Raw genomic sequence first — 21,898 nt, forward strand, 5'->3', positions numbered from 1 at the left:
GTAGCAGACGTGATGTACAACAACGCTCCGCTCCGGTTGATCAATGTGTACGCCCCGGTACAACGCAGCAAGCGGCTGACCGTCTTCCAGCAGCTCCCACTGCTGCTGGCGACGTCCAGGCCAGTCATCCTAGGCGGTGACTTCAACTGCATCATCGATGCGGCTGGACGATCCGGCAGTGACGACAGCAAACTGGACGCTACGTCCAGATTCCTAATAGAAACAGTTAAGGATGCCAAACTGCACGACGTCTTCAGCAAACCTGCAGACGGAGCGCAACGCAGATACACATGGTCAAGATCGGACGGGTCTGCCCGTTCCAGGATTGACTTCCTGTTTGTGTCCCGTCCCATCACGGTCGGATCCACTGACGTCAAGCCGGTGTTCTTCTCCGACCACTGCCTCTTACTGGCCGACTGTCACTTACAGGACGACCAACGGGTTGGCAGAGGGACGTGGAAGCTCAATGCTACACTGCTGACCCCAGAGAATGTTGAGGAACTCAAAAGGGATTACAAAGGTTGGCGGACCGTGAAACCTCTCTTTGAGTCTCCAGTTCACTGGTGGGAAGCGATTAAGGAGAACATCAAGAGGTTCTTCATCCACAAAGGTGTTCAGAGGGCAAGAGAGAGACAGAGAGAAATGTCCCGACTCCAGAAAAGTATGCAAAATCTGCTTGGTTTGCAGTCAATGGGGGTCGAGGTCAAGGAGGACCTCCAAGAGGTGAAGAGCCAGCAGGCCTCGCTCTTTGCCAAGGAGGCCTCCAAGATCATCTTCTGGTCCAGAGTCCGCTCCATCGAGCAGGATGAGACATGCTCGCGTTACTTCTTCCAAAAGGTACACAGAGAGAGCTCTGTGATCAGAAGCCTGAAGGAAGAAGATGGCTCGGTAACGTCTTCGCAGTCCGACATACTAAGGATCAGCAAATCCTTTTATGCTGGGCTGTATGACGCGAAGCCCACAGACAGCAGAGCCTCCCAGTCCTTCCTGTCATCTATCACAGAGGTCTTAGATGACAGCAGGAGGGAGAGACTGGACAAGCCGTTAACTCCGGACGAGCTGACAAAGGCCGTCGAGTCCTTCGAGATGAGTTAAACTCCCGGAAGCGACGGTTTACCGGTCGAGTTGTACTCGGCCCTGTGGGACTGGGTCAGCCCGGACCTGCTGGAAGTATACGAGAGTATGCTCCTGGCCGGCAACATGTCAGAATCCATGAGGAAAGGCATCATCACCCTCATTTACAAGCGGAAGGGTGGGAGGGCAGAAATCAGAAATTGGCGGCCCATCTCACTGCTTAATGTTGACTACAAGATTCTGTCCAAAGTCATAGCCAGCCGAGTCAAGTCTGCTGTGGAGTTGGTGATCCACCCCGATCAGACCTGTACTGTACCCGGCAGGAAGATCTCCGATAGTCTCGCGCTCCTCGGATACGATCGCCTACGGACGGGACAGGAGGGTGGGCACCTGCCTCATCAGCCTGGACCAGGAGAAGGCTTTTGACAGGATATCGCACACCTACATGATGGACGTGCTTTCCAAAATGGGGTTTGGGGAGGGAATCTGCAATTGGATCAAACTGCTCTACACAAACATCAGTAGCGCAGTCTCAATCAATGGGTGGGAATCGGAAAGTTTCCCGATCAAATCTGGAGTCAGACAGGGCTGTCCTCTCTCCCCAGTCTTGTTTGTTTGCTGTATTGAACCCTTTGCTGAGTCTATTAGGAAGGATGCGAGCATAAGAGGGGTGACAATCCCAGGCAGCGGAGGCACTCAGGTTAAAACCTCCCTGTATATGGATGACGTTGCTGTCTTCTGCTCAGATCCGCTGTCCGTGCGCAGTCTGATGAGCATCTGCGACCAGTTCGAACTGGCCTCGGGAGCCAAAGTTAACCACGGCAAGAGTGAGGCCATGTTCTTTGGGAACTGGGCTGACCAATCCTTTGTCCCCTTCACCGTCAGGTCAGATTACCAGAAGGTGCTGGGGATATGGTTCGGAAGGGCCGGGGCATGCACCAAAACCTGGGAGGAGCGAGTAGCCAAGGTACAACAAAAGTTGAGCATGTGGGGGCGGCGATCTCTCTCCATTGTGGGTAAGAACCTGGACATCAGGTGCGAGGTGCTCACACTGTTGCTGTATGTGGCGCAGGTCTGGCCCATACCCCACTCCTGCGCTGTGGCGGTCACCCGAGCCATTTTCCGCTTCATCTGGGGATCTAAAATGGACCGGGTCCGGAGGGACACGATGTTCAAATCTCTGGAAAAGGGCGGGAAAAATGTACCCTACGTGGCCCTCATCCTGATGACCACCTTCGTGTGCGGCTGCATCAAGCTGTGTGTAGACCTCCAGTACGCAAACTCCAAGTGTCACTACGTGCTGAGGTTCTATCTGTCCCCGGTTGCGAAGGATGGGCCTGGTCACATTGCCGCGGAACGCTCCATGCAGTTGGGCCGTGCCGTACCACCTATCCTTCGTGGAGCAGTTTCTGCGGGAAAACACCTTTGACCACCGGTCCATCAGGCAGTGGTCTGCACGGAATGTCCTCAAGGCCCTATGGGAAAAGGAGACGGGGGATCCTGTCGGATGGTTCCCCGAGCAGACCGTCAAAGTCATTTGGCGGAATGCCTCATCACCAGAACTTTCAAACAAGCACCAAGACTTAGCTTGGCTGATGGTGAGAAGGGCCCTCCCCGTCAGATCCTTCATGCACACCCGAAATCTCGCCCCCTCTGCACAATGCCCCCGCGGTGGCTGTAGTGGGGAAGAGATGGTTGCCCACCTCCTCCTGGAATGTGTCTTGGCAAAGCGGGTTTGGAAAGAGATGCAGTGGTTTTTGTCGAGGTTCATCCCAGGCAGCTCTGTAACACAGGAGTCTGTGCTCTTCAGGCTGTTCCCAGGGATGCACACCGAGATAAACATCAACTGCTGCTGGAGGACTATCAATTCGGTGAAAGACGCTCTTTGGTCTGCCCGAAACTTGCTGGTCTTCCAGCGCAAAGAGTTGTCCACCACCGATTGTTGCAGACTGGCACATTCCAAGGTCCAGGACTACGTGCTGAGGGACACACTAAAGCTTGGGGCAGCCGCAGCAAAGGCTCAATGGGGAAAGACCACAGTGTAAGGTCCCCACCAAGCTGAACTGAGGGGCTGGATCCATGGGAAACCCCTCGAACTGTTTCGGGAAAATTTCTGTCTCCTGTATAATGTAAAAATGTATCTGGCAGGACAAATGTGAAATGGAAGGGTTGTGAGGCAACTCATAATTGTATAGAAGGAAACTGATCACCTTTGCACTGTTTGTATTTTTTGACTTGATGCTGTTTTAAACTGTTTGGGAATGTAATTTTTCCAGATTTTTATGAATAAAGTATATTTTGGAAATAAAAAAAAAGGTATATTTAAATGTCTTGAACAGGTACGGAAGGTAATCAAAAAGGCTAATAGATTGCTGGCCTTTATATCTTGAGGACTAAGAATACAAGGGGGTAGAGGTTATGTTCCGCTATACAAAGCCGTGTAGACCGCACCTGAAGTACTATGAGTGGTTCTGGGCACCACACCTTAGGAAGGATATATTGGCCTTGAAGAGAGAGCAACATAAATTTACCAGAATGAAACCTGGATTCCAAGGGTTAAATTACAAGGAGAGATTGCACAAACTAGGGTTGTATTCTCTGGAATTTCGAAGGTTAAGGGTTAATTTGATCAAAGTTTCCAAGGAAGAGGTAGGCTCGATAATGAGCAACTATTTTCGCTGTTTGGGAAATCCAGAAATGGGAGCATAGTTTAAAAATTAGAGCCGGATCTTTCAGGAGTGAAATCACTTCTCCAGGCAAAGGGTGGTAGAAATTTGGAACTCTCTCTTCTGCAAACAGCAATTGATGCTAGATCAGTTGTTAATTTTAAAATCTGAGATTGATAGATTTTTGTCAACCAAAGGTATTAAGGGATATAAGGGATATGGGACAAAGGTGGCTATGTGGAGTTAGGAATGGCTAAATGGCTTCCTCCAGTTCCAATGTTCCCTTGCTCTTCTTTAAATAGTGCCGTGGGATCTTTTACGTCAACATGAGAGAGCAGATGGGGCCTTCGTTTAACATCTCATCCAAAAGATGGCGTATCTGACAATACACCACGCCCTCAGTCTAACACTGGAGTGTCAGTCTCAGTTATGAGCTCGTCTCTGAAGTGGAATCCAAACTTTCTGACTGAGAGGCGAGAGTGCTACCAACTGAGCCACAACTGACACTAAAGGGATTAGATTAGATTAGAGATACAGCACTGAAACAGGCCCTTCGGCCCACCGAGTCTGTGCCGAACATCAACCACCCATTTATACTAATCCTACACTAATCCCATATTCCTACCACATCCCCACCTGTCCCTATAATTCCCTACCACCTACCTATACTAGTGACAATTTGTAATGGCCAATTTACCTATCAACCTGCAAGTCTTTTGGCTTGTGGGAGGAAACCGGAGCACCCGGAGGAAACCCACGCAGACACAGGGAGAACTTGCAAACTCCACACAGGCAGTACCCGGAATCGAACCCGGGTCCCTGGAGCTGTGAGGTGCGGTGCTAACCACTGCGCCACTGTGCCGCCCACTGTAACTGATCCATACAGACTAGAAAGCTTCAGGTTTCATTCATAGATTGTACTGACCCAAAGTCCTAATAAAGGGAGATAGTGGTACGCTTAATGTTGTTTCTCAATTGCCCAGTTACCCTGTTTTATGCATTATTCTGCAGTCAGCAAGCTGACATGTTGTACAGAACTGCTCCCATATGTAACATCCAGTCAACTGACATCATAAATATAGTATAAAAACAGAAAATGCTGTAAATACTCAGCAGGTCTGGCAGCATCTGTGGAGAGAGAAGCAGAGTTAATGTTTCATGTCCGTGACCTTTTATCACTCACTGACCCACTTTTGTTCCCAGTCCATCAATGCCTTGATTTTAAAATCTTCACCCTTGTGTCCAAATTCCTCCATGGCCTCTCCCCCTCCCTGTACTCTCCTCTAGCTATACAACCCTTCGAGATATCTGCACTCCTCCAATTCTGGCCTCTTAAGCATCTCCGATTTTAATTACAGCACCATTAGTGGCCATGCTTTCAGCTGCCTTCTGAATATAGTGTTTGACAAATCACTATAGCTGTTCAAAAAGTCATTGGAGCAGAACTTCATGATGTCACATGCTGGGGGATGGGTGGCTGGGGGAAGCAAGATGTGCTCAAAGTATCTGCTTCCAGCTTCATCCTAATTGGCATGTATAAAGCAGCCTATGATCCAGTTTCCAATGGAGATATGTTGGAAACATATCCTGTTCACCCAACACCTCTGCACACACTGATCCACTTGGTTTCCTGTCCATCAATACCTCGATTTTAAAATCTTCACCCTTGTTTTCAAATTCCTCCATGGCCTCCCCCCCTCACTATAATCTCCTCTAGCCGTACAACCCTTCAAGATATCTGCATTCCTCCAATTCTGGCCTCTTAAGAATCTCCAATTTTAATTGGATCACCAATAGTGGCCATGCTTTCTGTTGCCTAGGCCCCAAGCTCTGAAATTCCCTCCCTAAACATTTCTGCCTCTTTACCCCTTTTTTTCTCCTTTATAATGCTCCTTAAAACCTACCTCTTTGACCAAGATTTTTGGCACCTTTTCTGACATCAGAAGTGGTTCAATGTCAAATTTTGCCTGAAACAGTTCCTGTGAAGTGTGTTGGGATGTTTTACTAAGATAATGGCGTAATCTAAATGCAAGTTGTTGTTAAAGCACAAATCTTTACATTTAATACTGATTCAAAGATGGTCCTGGACTTAAGAGGAGTATAATTTTCTAGATTCATATTGTAACGGATAAATGAAAGTTTATTTTAATGTTTTTATGTTCCTATTGTAGTCTTTTAGGCCGCATCAAGGACTTTATTAATGAACTGAAAGAGATGCTGGTTTTCCTCATCCTCAGTATTGATTGGTGCTATGCTTAGCTAATTGGGATGGATGCGGAGAGTCGTCCGATTGGCCAACAGTGACAGATTTTGAGGATGGGATTTGAGTCTGGGATTGAGTTATTAGGATAATTATCAGGGATTTCTGTATTTCATGTAGCCTGAATCTCAGAAGAGTTCATAGATGTCAAGAGTGTACATGAAACAATGTTCACAATCTAACTTAGGGAAGATTAAAAATGTTGCTTTGATAAAATGCTCTGAAATCCAAAACACCTAGTTACAGAAAGGTCTGGTGTACTTTTTAAAAGCTTGTCTTTATTTTTGGTAATTCATTGAAGGTAAGTGGGTTTTTCAGCACTGAGACCTCTATTGCTTGGCAGGTTAGTGGACTACTTCCAAGCCTCTCCCAGTGCCCCTATGGCCAGTTATTGTGCAGCCTGGACTGCACTGATAATTTCCCCATGCCCCCACCCACGATCTGGATTTACAATAACCTCCACTTGGCATTCCCCTACTCAATATGGCTTGGATTCCGACATGAGCAGAGTGCAGGATAACACCTTTATCATACCTTCATGGCAATGAGCATTAATGCTCCAGTAGTCAGTGCCACTATGGCACTGGATAGCAACATATTAATGTCATCCCTGGGTTTAAAGGGGAAATTCCCCATTTTCCATCATCCCATTCCTTGGCTTAATTAGCAAGTATGCAGACGTACAAAGAAACTAAAGAATAAAGCTTTGCTTCAAGCTGCGCAGATCATTCTCTACTCAAAAGGTAAACATTCATTTATACTTTTGCAGGTCCCTTCTAGAGGAAAATGTCAAGTAAGTCAATGACCAGTAATGTGACCAATAAAAATGACCCCAAGTCCATCAACTCCAGAGTCTTCATTGGTAACCTAAACACAGCCATTGTGAAGAAGGCAGATGTGGAGGCCATCTTTGGCAAGTACGGCAAGATAGTGGGGTGCTCTGTACACAAAGGATACGCGTTTGTGCAGTACGTATTTGAACGGAATGCCAGAGCAGCAGTGGCGGGGGAACACAACAGGATAGTGGCTGGGCAGCCATTGGGTGAGTAATAACACAAAGCTTTATGGAAGGAGAGAATTAAAGAAACTATTTTCACATGGAAGCTTCAAAGCTTCTGGTCTTGTGTGATTGGCGGGTACCCTGTTGATTAGAATTAACGGTGATTGATTGTGATTCATATTTGGATGAGTCGTAGACTTTTGCTTCTCAATCATCTCCCATTGTGTTGGATGTTGTCCCACTTTGCATTTGCCTCACCTTTCTCTGACCAGCTCCATCTGTCTCACATTAACATCTGTGTAAGACCCAGCAGTTTGCTGAGCACTAAGTATTAAAACTGTGGTGAAACGAGATGCCAACCATAGTGTGTTGTGACTTTAATAACAGATTGTTAATGTTGAACTCCTGCGGGGGCCTAATACAGAACCAAACCTTCAATAACTTTGGTGTATGAACAAATGAGTTCAAAAATGTTATCAGTTGGTATTATAATTGAGATCACTGTCTGTTTGAAGAAGTTTACAAAATTATGTAAAAACACTTTCACATGTGGTCTCATTTATCATCAGAATCTCCGGTTAATTCCTTGTGGTTGTAGATTCCTTTTATTTCCTCTCTTTCCAAAGAGAGATTCCCATATATTAACCTGCTTGGGTGCCAAAAACAATTCCTTCACATTTGTCATCATAGTTGAGAAGCCAGGCATTAGAGGTACTCGTCTTCTACAGAGCTTGAAAAAACTATCTTGATGGGTCTTAGGTCCTGGAAAGCTGGCAAGAGTAATATACAAGTCCAAATACTGGATAATCAATGAGCCCTTCAAGAGACAAATAATGGACCTGTGCAACAGTGGAGAAAGATTGGTAACTTTGGAGCCCCAAGCAGTCACTCACTAAGAAGTTCTTCCAGCTTTCTGATTGATGTGAATGTGGAATGAGTCAGTACCTCTCAGCATTTCTATTGATCTAATTCAGTGATGTATTATTTTTGAATGGCCACTGCATTGTGCATTAAGCACAAAGTATTGGGTGTGCAGGATTATTCCATCAGTCTACCATTCCATACAGGGAGCATGTTGATTGCATGGTTTCTATATGTGTGTGCTCAGGTGCTACACTGTATGTTAGCTTTTATTCCATTAAAGGGTCAAGGCCCATACTGCCAGACACCAGCTAGAGTGAAGAAAGTGGTGATGTGCTAAATTCAGCAGTTAGTGACCTGGTGATGCCAAATGTGGCAATATGGCTTTTGTATGGCTGGATGTCATGGGATGGATGAAAGACAGACGGGGCTAAGGAGCTGACGAAAAATTCACCTTCTGAGTTAAACTGATGTGTGTGCTGTCACTGGCAGTAAAACAAACAATGTCTCACTTATTTAGCCTCAAGTCATGTAGGTCTTAAATGAATTATTGGATTACTATGTTACAAGCTTCCATAACTAAGCAAGTTACTCACAAATTAATCAGATTGCAAAAAAAGGTAAGTTGTAACCCTTTGTTTTCAAGCAAGCACTCCAGGGTTCTGGAGGAAACTATTTGGATTCACTGGCAATTTCTTCACTACAGAGCTTCTCCTGCCTGCAGTGTACCTGCATTGGATGACTTTGCTGCCACTGGCTCGAGCTGGGCTGTATAAAGTCCAGCAGAATTTATGCACCTTCCAAAATAAATGGCACCATATTACCCAGAAAGCACGACAGGAAGAAGCAATGATGTCTCTCTGCTGATGAAAATATGCAGTGCCACAATCTGGATCTTACTCGAAAGCAGCAACATCTGCTCTGCAACACAGGGCTGAGCTAAGGCAGAGCTTCATAATAGTGAATTAGCCCTTGAAGTTATTACTATATTACGACATGGATAACTACAGAACAATTTGGTTTAGAGGTGGATTTGGCCAGTGGCCCAAATGATCCCTATAACTGGTTGATTTGTAGAGCTGATACCCATGTGTTAAGCTGTCCAGCACTGCCAGGCGTTTCATTAAATAAAATCATAAAACCTTGCAGGACTTTGTCCCATTCCCCTGTTGTTTCACCATAGCCCTACAATTTTGTCCTTTTCAAACACTGACTTTTCCCTTCCTACCATCCGCTTCTCTTACTTAGCCACATTTGTTTGGTAACATGCTGGGGATGTGGTCGGGGGGTTGTGGGTGGAGAGGGGGTCGGGGGTGTATTTCTGTCATCACTGATTTTAACACAAAGAAAATCAAGCAGGTTCTATAAAGGATGGGTGATGCACTTCATTAAATTACCACTCAGACAGCACGGGTTATAATCTGTTCCATTGTTCAGTCTGAAACCAGAACCCTAAGCAGAACACTGCTAAACGCTAACTGCCACTGTAAATAACTCAAGCTAACCAGCTCTTCTCAGTTCCCAGAAACACTCAGCATCCCAGTTGGTCATCACTAAAGCCCAGCACCAAACTGATCAGCATGGCCAAAGGAAAACATGCATCGAAGGCTCAATCTGGTTTTGACAGCCAAAATCTGAGCCCTACCTCCATATGATCGCAACAAGTGAACACAGATTGTGTGTTTGTGTGGGTCAGGTCACTACATGAATATCATATCGACATAGTTGACAGCTTTATCACTGTTATAATAAGAAGCAAGGTGTGCTTTCTGAAAAAGAAGCACAAGACAGTCATGATCAATGGTTAAATAATAAAGTCAGAATAGATCTGAGTTCTTGCACATTCAAATCAGTACCAGCATCACCAGCACTTTCAGTCTGGGGCTGTGTTGAGGTTTCTGCACTTGCACTGTGAAATATTTTACAATCTCATGTTAATTTATTTTGTGTTTTATCTATTTTAACTTGACTGATTTCTCATTTAAGTTCCAAAAAAATGTAAGCTTGCCGTGTCAGATGGAATCCTGGTTAAACTTGCCTGGAGTAGTCTGTTCAAACCAAAATATTAGCTTGTGTTTAGTGAAGAGTTGTAGGGAACTTGAATCTGTATATCCCCACTAGTACTACAGGTTTATTAAACTGAATACTTGCCATAGAGGGAGTGCAATGGAGGTTCACCAGACTAATCCCTGGGATGGTGGGATTGTCTTATGAGGAGAGATTGCAGAAACTAGGTCTGTATTCTCTAGAGTTTCAAAGAATGAGAGACGATCTCATTGAAATGTATAAAATTCTACAGGGTGTGACAGGGTAGATGTGGATAGGATGTTCCATCTGGCAGGTGGTCTTGAACAGGGGGATACAGTCCCAGAATAAGGGGCAGGCCATTTAAGACTGAGATGGGGAGGTATTTCTTTACTCAGAGGGTGGTGAATGTGTGGAATTCTCTACCCCAGAGGGCTGTGGAAGCTCAATCGTTAAGCCTGTTCAAGACAGAAATCAATAGATTTTTGGATACTAACGACATCAAGGAATATGGGGATGGTGGTGGAAAATGGCGTAGAGGTAGATGATCAGCTATAATCTGATTGAATGGGGGAGCAGGCTTGACGGGCCGAATAGCCTACTCCTGCTCTTATTTCCTATGATCCTATAATTGCTACATGAATACTGGCACAATTTTTAAAATCATAACCAGGTATGAAATCCGTACAAGCCACTTACATTGCCAGTTTTAAATGGACACAGAGTGGTTTAGGGTTTGCAAAACCAAATTTGAGTGCCATCAACAGAACCTTGAGATTGAATCGTGGCCTCAAGCATTTCTAAAGGGCTTTGATTGTCTTTTGACAGTTTTTACTGAGCAATTGGACTTTGTGAACTTAAAGACACACAGCTCCAACTTGGCGGCGGCATAATACATCATGCATTACACGTCCTTATAGAACAGTGCATCATCCAAATTGCTACGAATAAAGCCATGGGAGATGCATCAGTGCATGTATAGACTGCCATGATTTAAAACCTCTATTCTTTTCTCCCTTCGTGACTCTTCTCCTGATTGCTGCTGGGATTTGGTCCCTGTAGGTGCCAGCAACCCTGTGAATAGTCACCCAAGTGCCCATTAGCTATGGGTGTATCTAGAAGTGAGTGTCAGTAGGCCATTCCCCACAGAGCCACATCTCACAGTCAAGTATGATGCTATTCTGAACTAATATGCATGACAACAGTGACTACAATTCAACAAGTAAAGCACTTTGAGACATCTGGTGGTCGAGGAAGGCATTATAAAAATGCAAGTTTTTCTTTTCTTTTGATAAGCATGTATGTGTATGCACCCATGTACACAGACACACATACACACTCTCCAGTAGAGCTCACTGAATGGCATTCAGGAGTGGGACCTTCAGAATTATGAAGAGTTATGATGAGGTGATTAGTAATAAGATTTTTCCGCTGGTTGCTGAGATTGTAATGTCAGTGCACAAATTTTAAGTAATTAGAGAAAGAATTAAAAAGGTGGTTGGAAAGCAATTCCTTCACACAAGAGAGTGGTTATATTGAGAAATTCTCTGCCACCACTGTGTTGAAGCAGAGAATGGAAATTATTTCAGAATGGCGTAAATTGTTGTTTGAAAAGAGGGATATTGAAAGAGATGGCGAGCGAGTAGGAGGGTGGCTTCTGTGAAGAAAATTATGGTTGATGTACTGAATGATCTGTTTCTGTACTGTAACTTTCTGCAATTCCATAAAATTGGTGTCAAATAGAAATTGAATAACAGCAAACAAGTATTAAGGAATCCAACCCGAGTTTCAGAATTCAGAGATGAACTGAAGATTACAGAAAGTCTTTGGTCTCATCAGCTTAATGTCCTTTGAAGTCAGATTTCCAGCCCAAGTTGACAAGATCAAAATTCATAGAAGAACCAAGAGTGAAATAGCTGATCAGAACGAACTTGATGAGATCAAATCCGACGCACAGTCAGCAATGCTTAGAGGCATTACATTTCAAACAGCTACCTACAATAATCAAATGAACACAAACTTTGACCAAAAAAAGCTAAGGTATGATTTTGTTTGTCAACTGGACTTGATTTGCATGTTAGCAGGTAAACAAAGTTTAACCCATTATTTTGATGAGGAGAAGTTTGTGTATCAATGTAGTAATGTGCAATTCTCAAACTGCTGTATGCCATCGAAGGTTAATTTAAAAGCTACAGGCAAAAGGATATATTTGGGACTGGTGCTTGGGGCTGGATTTTGCCTTAGATGGACAGGGGTCCGTCCCGCATTTTACAGGTCCCTGGACGTTAATTGTCCCAAAGCAGGACTTCTACCCGCTTGAGGGATGAAGTTCCGCCTCAGTAAGCTGCGAGCCAATCAGTGGGCCGGCAGCTCTTAGTCCCAGCAGCACCACGAGGAGTGGTGATCACTGCTGGGATTGCTGCCCAGCCAACGACATGCAGCCAGGAGGGAAGGTAAGTTGGGCATGCCTCACCAGGGAGATCGGTCGTGCCCTCGTGAAGCTAGCGTGGTCATTCGGGGGTGGGGGGGGCATCTTAGGTCCCAGGGGTGGGTTGGGAGGCGGGGGCAGCCCTCAATCGGGCACCCTGTGCCAACCGCTACAAAGTCCATAAAAAGGAATGAAAACGGACAGACCACCCGGCATCGACCTAGGCACCGGAAACGACAATGGCAAACACAGCCCTGTCGACCCTGCAAAGTCCTCCTTACTAACATCTGGGGGCTTGTGCCAAAGTTGGGAAAGCTGTCCCACAGACTAGTCAAGCAACAGCCTGACATAGTCATACTCATGGAATCATACCTTGCAGACAATGTTCCAGACACTGCCATCACCATCCCCGGGTATGTCCTGTCCCACTGGCAGGACAGACCCACCAGAGGTGGTGGCAAAGTGGTATATAGTAGGGAGGATGTTGCCCTGGGAGTCCTCAACATCGACTCCGGACCCCATGAAGTCTCATGGCATCAGGTCAAACATGGGCAAGGTAACCTCCGACTGATTACCACCTACCGCCCTCCCTCAGCTGATGACTCAGTACTCCACCATGTTGAACACCACTTGGAGGAAGCACTGAGGGTGGCAAGGGCACAAACTGTACTCTGGGTGGGGGCTTCAATGTCCATCACCAAGAGTGGCTCGGTAGCACCGCTACTGACCGAGCTGGCCGAGTCCTAAAGGACATAGCTGCTCGACTGGGTCTGCGGCAGGTGGTGGGGGAACCAACACGAGGGAAAAACATACTTGACCTCGTCCTCACCAATCTGCCTGCTGCAGATGCTTCTGTCCATGACAGTATTGGTAGGAGTGACCACCGCACAGTACTTGTGGAGATGAAGTCCCGCCTTCACATTGAGGATACCCTCCATCGTGTTGTGTGGCACTACCACCGTGCTAAATGGGATAGATTTCGAACAGATCTAGCAATGCAAAACTGGGCATCCATGAGGCGCTGTGGGCCATCAGCAGCAGCAGAATTGTACTCAACCACAATCTGTGACCTCATGGCCCGGCATATCCCCCACTCTACCATTACCATCAAGCCAGGAGACCAACCCTGGTTCAATGAAGAATGCAGGAGGGCATGCCAGGAGCAGCACCAGGCATACCTCAAAATGAGGTATCAACCTGGTGAAGCTGCAACCCAGGACTACTTGCATGCCAAACTGCGTAAGCAGCATGCGATAGACAGAGCTAAGCGATCCCATAACCAACGGATCGGACCTAAGCTCTGCAGTCCTGCCACATCCAGCCGTGAATGGTGGTGGATAATTAAACAACTAACTGGAGGAGATGGCTCCACATATATCCCCATCCTCAATGATGGGGGAGCCCAGCACATCAGTGCGAAAGATAAGGCTGAAGCATTTGCAACAATCTTCAGCCAGAAGTGCCGAGTTGATGATCCATCTCGGCTTCCTCCTGAAGTCCCCAGCATCACAGATGCCAAACTGCAGCCAATTCGATTCACTCATGATTCGATATCAAGAAACGATTGAAGGCACTGGATACTGCAAAAGCTATGGGCCCTTACAATATTCCGGCAATAGTACTGAAGACCTGTGCTCCAGAACTTGCCGCAACCCTAGCCAAGCTGTTCCAGTACAGCTACAACACTGGCATCTACCCTGCAATGTGGAAAATTGCCCAGGTATGTCCTGTACACAAAAAGCAGGACAAGTCCAACCCGGCCAATTACCGCCCCATCGGCCTACTCTCAATCATCAGTAAAGTGATGGAAGGTGTCATCAACAGTGCCATCAAGTGGCACTTGCTTTTTTTTTCTGAAGCAGCGATAGTGCGAGAGAGGTGTCAGCTGGGAAGGTGAGTTTCAGTTTAAAATAACTTACCTTTTGTTTCGGCGGACAAGGGGACTGCTGGGTAAGTAAGCCTATATATTCGGGCAGTGGCTAAACCCGAAACACTACACGTGTAGTGTCTCTCACCCATCTTCCTCCTCTAACCAAATAAAAAGGACTCTTGTGTGGAGGGTTTGGTAAGGTAAGGTTTTCCTTTTTTTTAATCTCTGATGTCAATTTAGTGTGGAGGGGATGGAAGCTAGGGCAGTTCCATGCTCCTCTTGCAGGATGTGGGAGGTAAGGGTCACCACGTGTGTCCCTGCTGACTTTACCTGTGAGAAGTGCTCCCAACTCCAGCTCCTCGCAGACCGCGTTAGGGAACTGGAACTGGAGCTGGATGAACTTCGGATCATTCAGGATGCTGAGGGGGTGATAGAGAGCAGTTATAGGGAAGTAATGACACCTAAGTTACAGGATAAAGGCAGCTGGGTGACCGTCAGGGGAGGGAAAGAGAATAGGCGCACAGTGCAGGGATCCCCTGTGGCCGTTCCCCTCAATAATACGTATACCGTTTTGGATATGGTTGGGGGGGGGACCTACCAGAGGAAAGCCACAGTGGCCCGGTCTCTGGCACTGAGCCTGGCTCAGTGGCTCAGAAGGGAAGGGGGGAGAATAGGAGAGCGATAGTGATAGGAGATTCAATGGTTAGAGGAACAGACAGGAGATTCTGTGGTCGCGAACGAGACTCCCGGATGGTATGTTGCCTCCCGGGTGCCAGGGTCAGGGATGTCTCAGATCGAGTCCACCGGATTCTTAAGGGGGAGGGGGAGCAGTCAGAGGTCGTGGTACATATCGGTACCAATGACATAGCTAGGAAAAGGGATGAGGATCTGAAAAGCGAATATAGGGAGTTAGGTTGGAAGCTGAAAGGCAGGACAAGCAGAGTAGTAATCTCAGGATTGTTACCGGTGCCACGTGCGAGTGAGGCTAGAAACAGAGAGCAAGTGCAGCTGAACACGTGGCTACAGAGCTGGTGTAGGAGGGAGGGATTCAGATATGTGGATCATTGGGATACCTTCTGGGGAAGGTGGGACCTGTACAAGAAGGACGGGTTGCATCTGAACTGGAGGGGCACCAATATCCTGGGCGGGAGGTTTGCTAGAGCTCTTCGGGAGGGTTTAAACTAGTTTGGCAGGGGGATGGGAACCGGAGCCACGGATCAGTGGATGGGGTAGCTGTTGAACAGGCAGATACCGAGTGCAGAGAGTCTGTGAGGAAGGTTAGACAGTTGACAGGGCAAAGTTGCAGCCAGTATGATGGGTTGAAGTGTGTCTATTTTAACGCAAGAAGTGTCAGGAATAAGGGTGATGAACTTAGAGCATGGATCAGTATTTGGAGCTACGATGTTGTGGCCATTACGGAGACGTGGATATCACAGGAGCAGGAATGGATGTTGGATGTTCCGGGGTTTAGATGTTTCAAAAGGAATAGGGAAGGAGGTAAAAGAGGTGGGGGAGTGGCATTGTTAATCAGGGATAGTATCACTGCTGCAGAAAGGGAGGTCATCGAGGAGGGTTTGTCGACTGAGTCATTATGGGTGGAAGTCAGAAACAGGAAAGGAGCAGTCACTTTGTTGGGAGTTTTCTATAGACCCCCCAGTGGCAACAGAGACATGGAGGAACAGATTGGGAGGCAGATTTTGGAAAGGTGCGGAAGTAACAGGGTTGTTGTCATGGGTGACTTCAACTTCCCTAATATTGATTGGAACCTCCTTAGTGCAAATAGTTTGGATGGAGCAGTTTTTGTCAGGTGTGTCCAGGAAGGTTTCCTGACTCAATATGCAGATAGGCCGACTAGAGGGGAGACTATGTTGGACTTGGTGCTTGGCAACGAACCAGGCCAGGTGGCAGATCTCTCGGTGGGAGAGCATTTCGGTGATAGTGATCACAACTCCCTGACCTTTACTATAGTCATGGAGAGGGGCAGGAGCAGACGGGATGGGAAAATATTTAATTGGGGGAGGGGGAATTACAATGCTATTAGGCAGGAACTGGGGAGCATAAATTGGGACCAGATGTTCTCAGGGAAATGCACGACAGAAATGTGGAGGTTGTTTAGGGAGCACTTGCTGCGACTGCTGGATAGGTTTGTCCCGATGAGGCAAGGAAGGGATGGTAGGGTGAAGGAACCTTGGATGACAAGAGATGTGGAACAGATAGTCAAGAGGAAGAAGGAAGCTTACTTAAGGTTGAGGAAGCAAGGATCAGACAGGGCTCTGGAAGGTTACAAGGTAGCCAGGAAGGAACTGAAGAATGGACTTAGGAGAGCTAGAAGGGGACATGAAAAAGTCTTGGCGGGTAGGATTAAGGAAAATCCCAAGGCGTTCTACACTTATGTGAGGAACAAGAGGATGGCCAGAGTGAGGGTAGGGCCGATCAGGGATAGTGGAGGGAACTTATGCCTGGAGTCGGAGGAGGTAGGGGAGGTCCTAAATGAATACTTTGCTTCAGTATTCACTAGTGAGAGGGACCTGGTCGTTTGTGAGGACAGCGCGGAACAGGCTGATATGCTCGAACAGGTTGATGTTAAGAGGGAGGATGTGCTGGAAATTTTGAATGATATGAGGACAGATAAGTCCCCGGGGCCAGACGGGATTTACCCAAGGATATTACGGGAAGCGAGGGAAGAGATTGCTGCGCCTTTGGCGATGCTCTTTGTGTCTTCACTGTCCACTGGAGTAGTACCGGATGATTGGAGGGTGGCAAATGTTGTTCCCTTGTTCAAGAAAGGGAATAGGGATAACCCTGGGAATTATAGACCAGTCAGTCCTACGTCGGTAGTGGGCAAATTATTGGAGAGGATTCTGAGAGACAAGATTTATGATTATTTGGAAAAGCATGGTTTGATTAGAGACAGTCAGCATGGCTTTGATGAAGTAAGAGCAGTGGATGTGGTGTATATAGATTTTAGCAAGGCATTTGATAAGGTTCCCCATGGTAGGCTCATTCAGAAAGGAAGGAGCCATGGGATTCAGGGAAAGTTGGCTGTCTGGATACAAAATTGGCTGACCCATAGAAGACAGAGGGTGGTAGTAGATGGAAAGTATTCAGCATGGAGCTCGGTGACCAGTGGTGTTCCACAAGGATCTGTTCTGGGACCTGTGCTCTTTGTGATTTTTATAAATGACTTGGATGAGGAAGTGGAAGGCTGGGTTAGCAAGTTTGCCGATGACACGAAGGTTGCTGGAGTTGTGGATAGTGTGGAAGGCTGTTGTAGGTTGCAACGGGACATTGACAGGATGCAGAGCTGGGCTGAGAAGTGGCAGATGGAGTTCAACCTGGAAAAGTGTGAAGTGATTCATTTTGGAAGGTTGAATTTGAATGCGGAATACAGGCTTAAAGACAGGATTCTTGGTAGTGTGGAGGAACAGAGGGATCTTGGGCTCCATGTCCATAGAAGTTGATAGGGTTGTTAAGAAGGCGTATGGTGTCTTGGCTTTCATTAACAGGGGGATTGAGTTCAAGAGCCGCGAGGTTATGCTGCAGCTCCATCAGGCCCTGGTTCGACCACACTTGGAATATTGTGTTCAGTTCTGGTCGCCGCATTATAGGAAGGATGTGGAAGCTTTAGAGAGGGTGCAGAGGAGATTTACCAGGATGCTGCCTGGACTGGAGGGCATGTCCTACGAAGAAAGATTGAGGGAGCTCGGGCTTTTCTCATTGGAGCGAAGAAGGATGAGAGGTGACTTGATAGAGGGGTACAAGATGATGAGAGGCATAGATAGAGTGGATAGTCAGAGACTTTTTCTTAGGGTGGAAAGTGCTATCACCAGGGGGCATAATTTTAAGGTGATTGGAGGAAGGTTTCGGGGAGATGTCAGAAGTAGGTTCTTTACACAGAGAGTGGTGGGTGCATGGAATGCGCTGCCAGCGGTGGTAGTAGAAGCAGATACATTAAGGGCATTTAAGCGACTCTTGGATAGGTACATGGATGATAGTAGAATGAAGGTTAGGTAGTTAGTTTGATCTCAGAGTAGGTTAAAGGTTCGGCACAACATCGTGGGCTGAAGGGCCTGTACTGTGCTGTACTGTTCTATGTTCTAATAACCTGCTCAGTGACGCTCAGTTTGGGTTCCGCCAGCGCCACTCAGCTCCTGACCTCATTGCAGCCTTGGTTCAAACATGCACAAAAGAGCTAAACTCAAGAGGTGAGGTGAGAGTGACTGCCCTTGATATCAAGGCAGCATTTGACCGAGTATGGCATCAAGGAGCCCTAGCACAACTGAGGTCAATGGGAATCAGGGGGTAAACCCTCCGCTGGCTGGAGTCATACCTAGCGCAAAGGAAGATGGTTGTGGTTGTTGGAGGTCAATCATCTGAGCTCCAGGTCATCACTGCAGGAGTTCCTCAGGGTAGTGTCCTGGCCCAACCATCTTCAGCTGCTTCATCAATGACCTTCCTTCAATCATCAGGTCAGAAGTGGGGTGTTCGCTGATGATTGCACAATGTTCAGCACCATTCGTGACTCCTCAGATACTGAAGCAGTCAGTGTAGAAACCTGGACAATATCCAGGCTTGGGCTGATAAGTGGCAAGTAACATTCGCACCACACAAGTGCCAGGCAATGACCATCTCCAACAAGAGAGAATCTAACCATCTCCCCTTGACATTCAAAGGCATTACCATCGCTGAATCCCCCACTATCAACATCCTGGGGGTTACCATTGACCAGAAACTGAACTGGAGTAGCCATATAAATACCGTGGCTACAAGAGCAGGTCAGAGGCTAGGAATCCTGAGGCGAGTAACTCACCTCCTGACTCCCCAAAGCCAGTCCACCATCTACAAGGCACAAGTCAGGAGTGTGATGGAATACCCTCCACTTGCCTGGATGGGTGCAGCTCCAACAACACTCAAGAAGCTCGATACCATCCAGGACAAAGCAGCCCACTTGATTGGCACCCCACCTACAAACATTCACTCCCTCCACCACCGACGCACAGTAGCAGCAGTGTGTACCATCTACAAGATGCACTGCAGCAATGCACCAAGGCTCCTTAGACAGCACCTTCCAAACCCACGACCTCTACCAACTAGAAGGACAAGGGCAGCAAATACATGGGAACACCACCACCTTCAAGTTCCCCTCCAAGTCACACACCATCCTGACTTGGAACTATATCGCCGTTCCTTCACTGTCGCTGGGTCAAAATCCTGGAACTCCCTTCCTAACAGCATTGTGGGTATACCTACCCCAAATGGACAGCAGCGGTTCAAGAAGGCAGCTCACCACCACCTTCTCAAGGGAAATATGGGATGGGCCATAAATGCTGGCATAGCCAGTGATGCCCACATCCCATGAATGAATAAAAAAAAAACAATTGCCATGGCAGCCGCCAGCGCTCGGAATGGCCAGCAGCTATCGTTGGGCAGCCTTTCACGTCCCCAGCACGCCAGTGTCGGCGGGCAAGGGCCCTTTAGTGGCCATTAAGTCTTAAATCTGTGCCCCCTGGTAATTGACCTTTCCCCTGGGGGTAACAGGTCCTTCCTGTCTATCTCGGCCCCTCGTTATTTTGTACACCTCAATTTACTCACCCCTCAGCTTCTACTGTTCTAAGGAAAGAAACCCTAGCCTATCCAATCTTTCCTCATTGCTGCAACTTTCAAACCCTGCCAACATTCTTGTAAATCTCCTCTGTACTGTCTCCAGAGCAATTATCTCCTTCCTGTAATGTGGTGACCATATTAATTCTGTAAGCAATACTGTGGCCTAACCAGCTTTTTATACAGTTCCAGTATTACATCCCTGTTTTTGTATTCTATACCTCGGCCAGTAAAGGACGGCATTCCATGTGCCTTCTTCAAATGGAATTTAATCCTGAGAAGTGTGAGGTGATGCATTTTGGGAGGACTAACAAGGCAAGGGAATATACAATGGGTGATAGGACCCTAGGAAGTACAGAGGGTCAGAGGGACTTTGGTGTACTTGTCCATAGATCACTGAAGGCAGCAGCACAGGTAGATAAGGCGGTTCGGAAGGCATATAGGATACTTGCCTTTATTAGCCTAAGCATAGAATATAAGAGCAGGGAGGTTATGATGGAGCTATATAAAATGCCAGTTAGGCCACAGCTGGAGTACTGTGTACAGGATGTGATTGCACTGGAGAGGGTGCAGAGGAGATTCACCAGGATGTTGCCTGGGCTGGAGCATTTCAACTATGAAGAGAGACTGGATAGGCTAGAGTTGTTTTCCTTCGAGCAGAGAAGGCTGAGGGGGGATCTGATTGAGATATACAAAATTATGAGGGCGTAGATAGGAAGAAACTTTTTCCCTTAGCAGAGGTGTCAATAACCAGGGGGCATAGATTTAAGGTAAGGGGCAGGAGGTTTAGAGGGGATTTGAGGAAACAGTTTTTCACCCAGAGGGTGGTTAGACTCTGGAACACACTGCCTGAAGAGGTGGTAGAGGCAGGAAGCCTCACAATATTTAAGAAGTATCTAGATGAGCACTTGAAACACCATAGCATACAAGGCTACCGGCCAAGTGCTGGAAAATGGGATTAGAATAGATAGGTGCTTGATGGCCGGCACGGACATGATGGGCCGAAGGGCCTGTTTCTGTGTTGTATAACTCTATGACTCCTCTATCTACCTTTCCTGCCACCTTCAGGGACCTGTGGACATGCACTCCAAGGTCTCTTGCTTCTACCCCTGTCAATATCCTCCCGTTTATTGTGCATTCCCTTGCTTTGTTTGCCCTCCCCAAATGCATTACCTCACACCTCTCCAACTGAATTCATTTGCCACTTTTCCGCCCACTCAATATCATTCTGGAGTCTACAGCTGTCCTCTTCACTGTCAACTATATGGCCAATTTTGGTGTTTATTTCTTTATTTAGAGTTACTGCACTGAAACAGGCCCTTCAGCCCACCGAGTCTGTGCCGACCAACAACCACCCATTTATACTAACCCTGCACTACCCCCATATTTTCTACCACATCCCCACCATTCTCCTACCACCTAGCTACACTAGGGGCAATTTATAATGGCCAATTTACCTGTCAACCTGCAAATCTTTTGGAGGTGGGAGGAAACCGGAGCACCCGGCGTAAACCCACGCAGACACAGGGAGAACTTGCAAACTCCGCACAGGCAGTACCCAGAATCGAACCCGGGTCGCTGGAGCTGTGAGGCTGCGGTGCTAACCACTGCGCCACTGTTATCGGCAAATTTCCCAATCATGCCTCCCACATTTAAGTCCAGATCATTAATATGTACCACAAACGGCGAGGGTCCCAACAATGAGCCCTGTGGAAGACCAGTATGTGAGAGATTGTCCCCTGTCTTCCCCCTCCAATCTTGCGAGCTTTCACAATTGATTCCTGGATGCTCAGAAGGATTGGTGGGCTCAGTATAACCAATGTTATTCATAATATTGAATAAATTCATGTAGGACAATAGACAGCCATAGTTGTGAGCCACAAAACCAAATATGAATGCCACCAACAGAGCTCTGTATTGAATTGTGGCCTTGAGCATTTCTCATGGGGAGTAAAATCACCAGCCAGTGTAAGATCATATGGAGCAGAAAGTGTCCAATTTGACTCCTGTTCTGTGCTGACTCAGCTACAGCAGCAGACAAGATGTTGAAACTGAGCTCTGCTAAGGAATTGTTAAATAAGCCGAAGTTCCCACTCCTGATTGCTATCCAGTG

Source organism: Heterodontus francisci, chromosome 17 (assembly GCF_036365525.1).
Source record: "Heterodontus francisci isolate sHetFra1 chromosome 17, sHetFra1.hap1, whole genome shotgun sequence".
NCBI classification, from domain to species: domain Eukaryota; kingdom Metazoa; phylum Chordata; class Chondrichthyes; order Heterodontiformes; family Heterodontidae; genus Heterodontus; species Heterodontus francisci.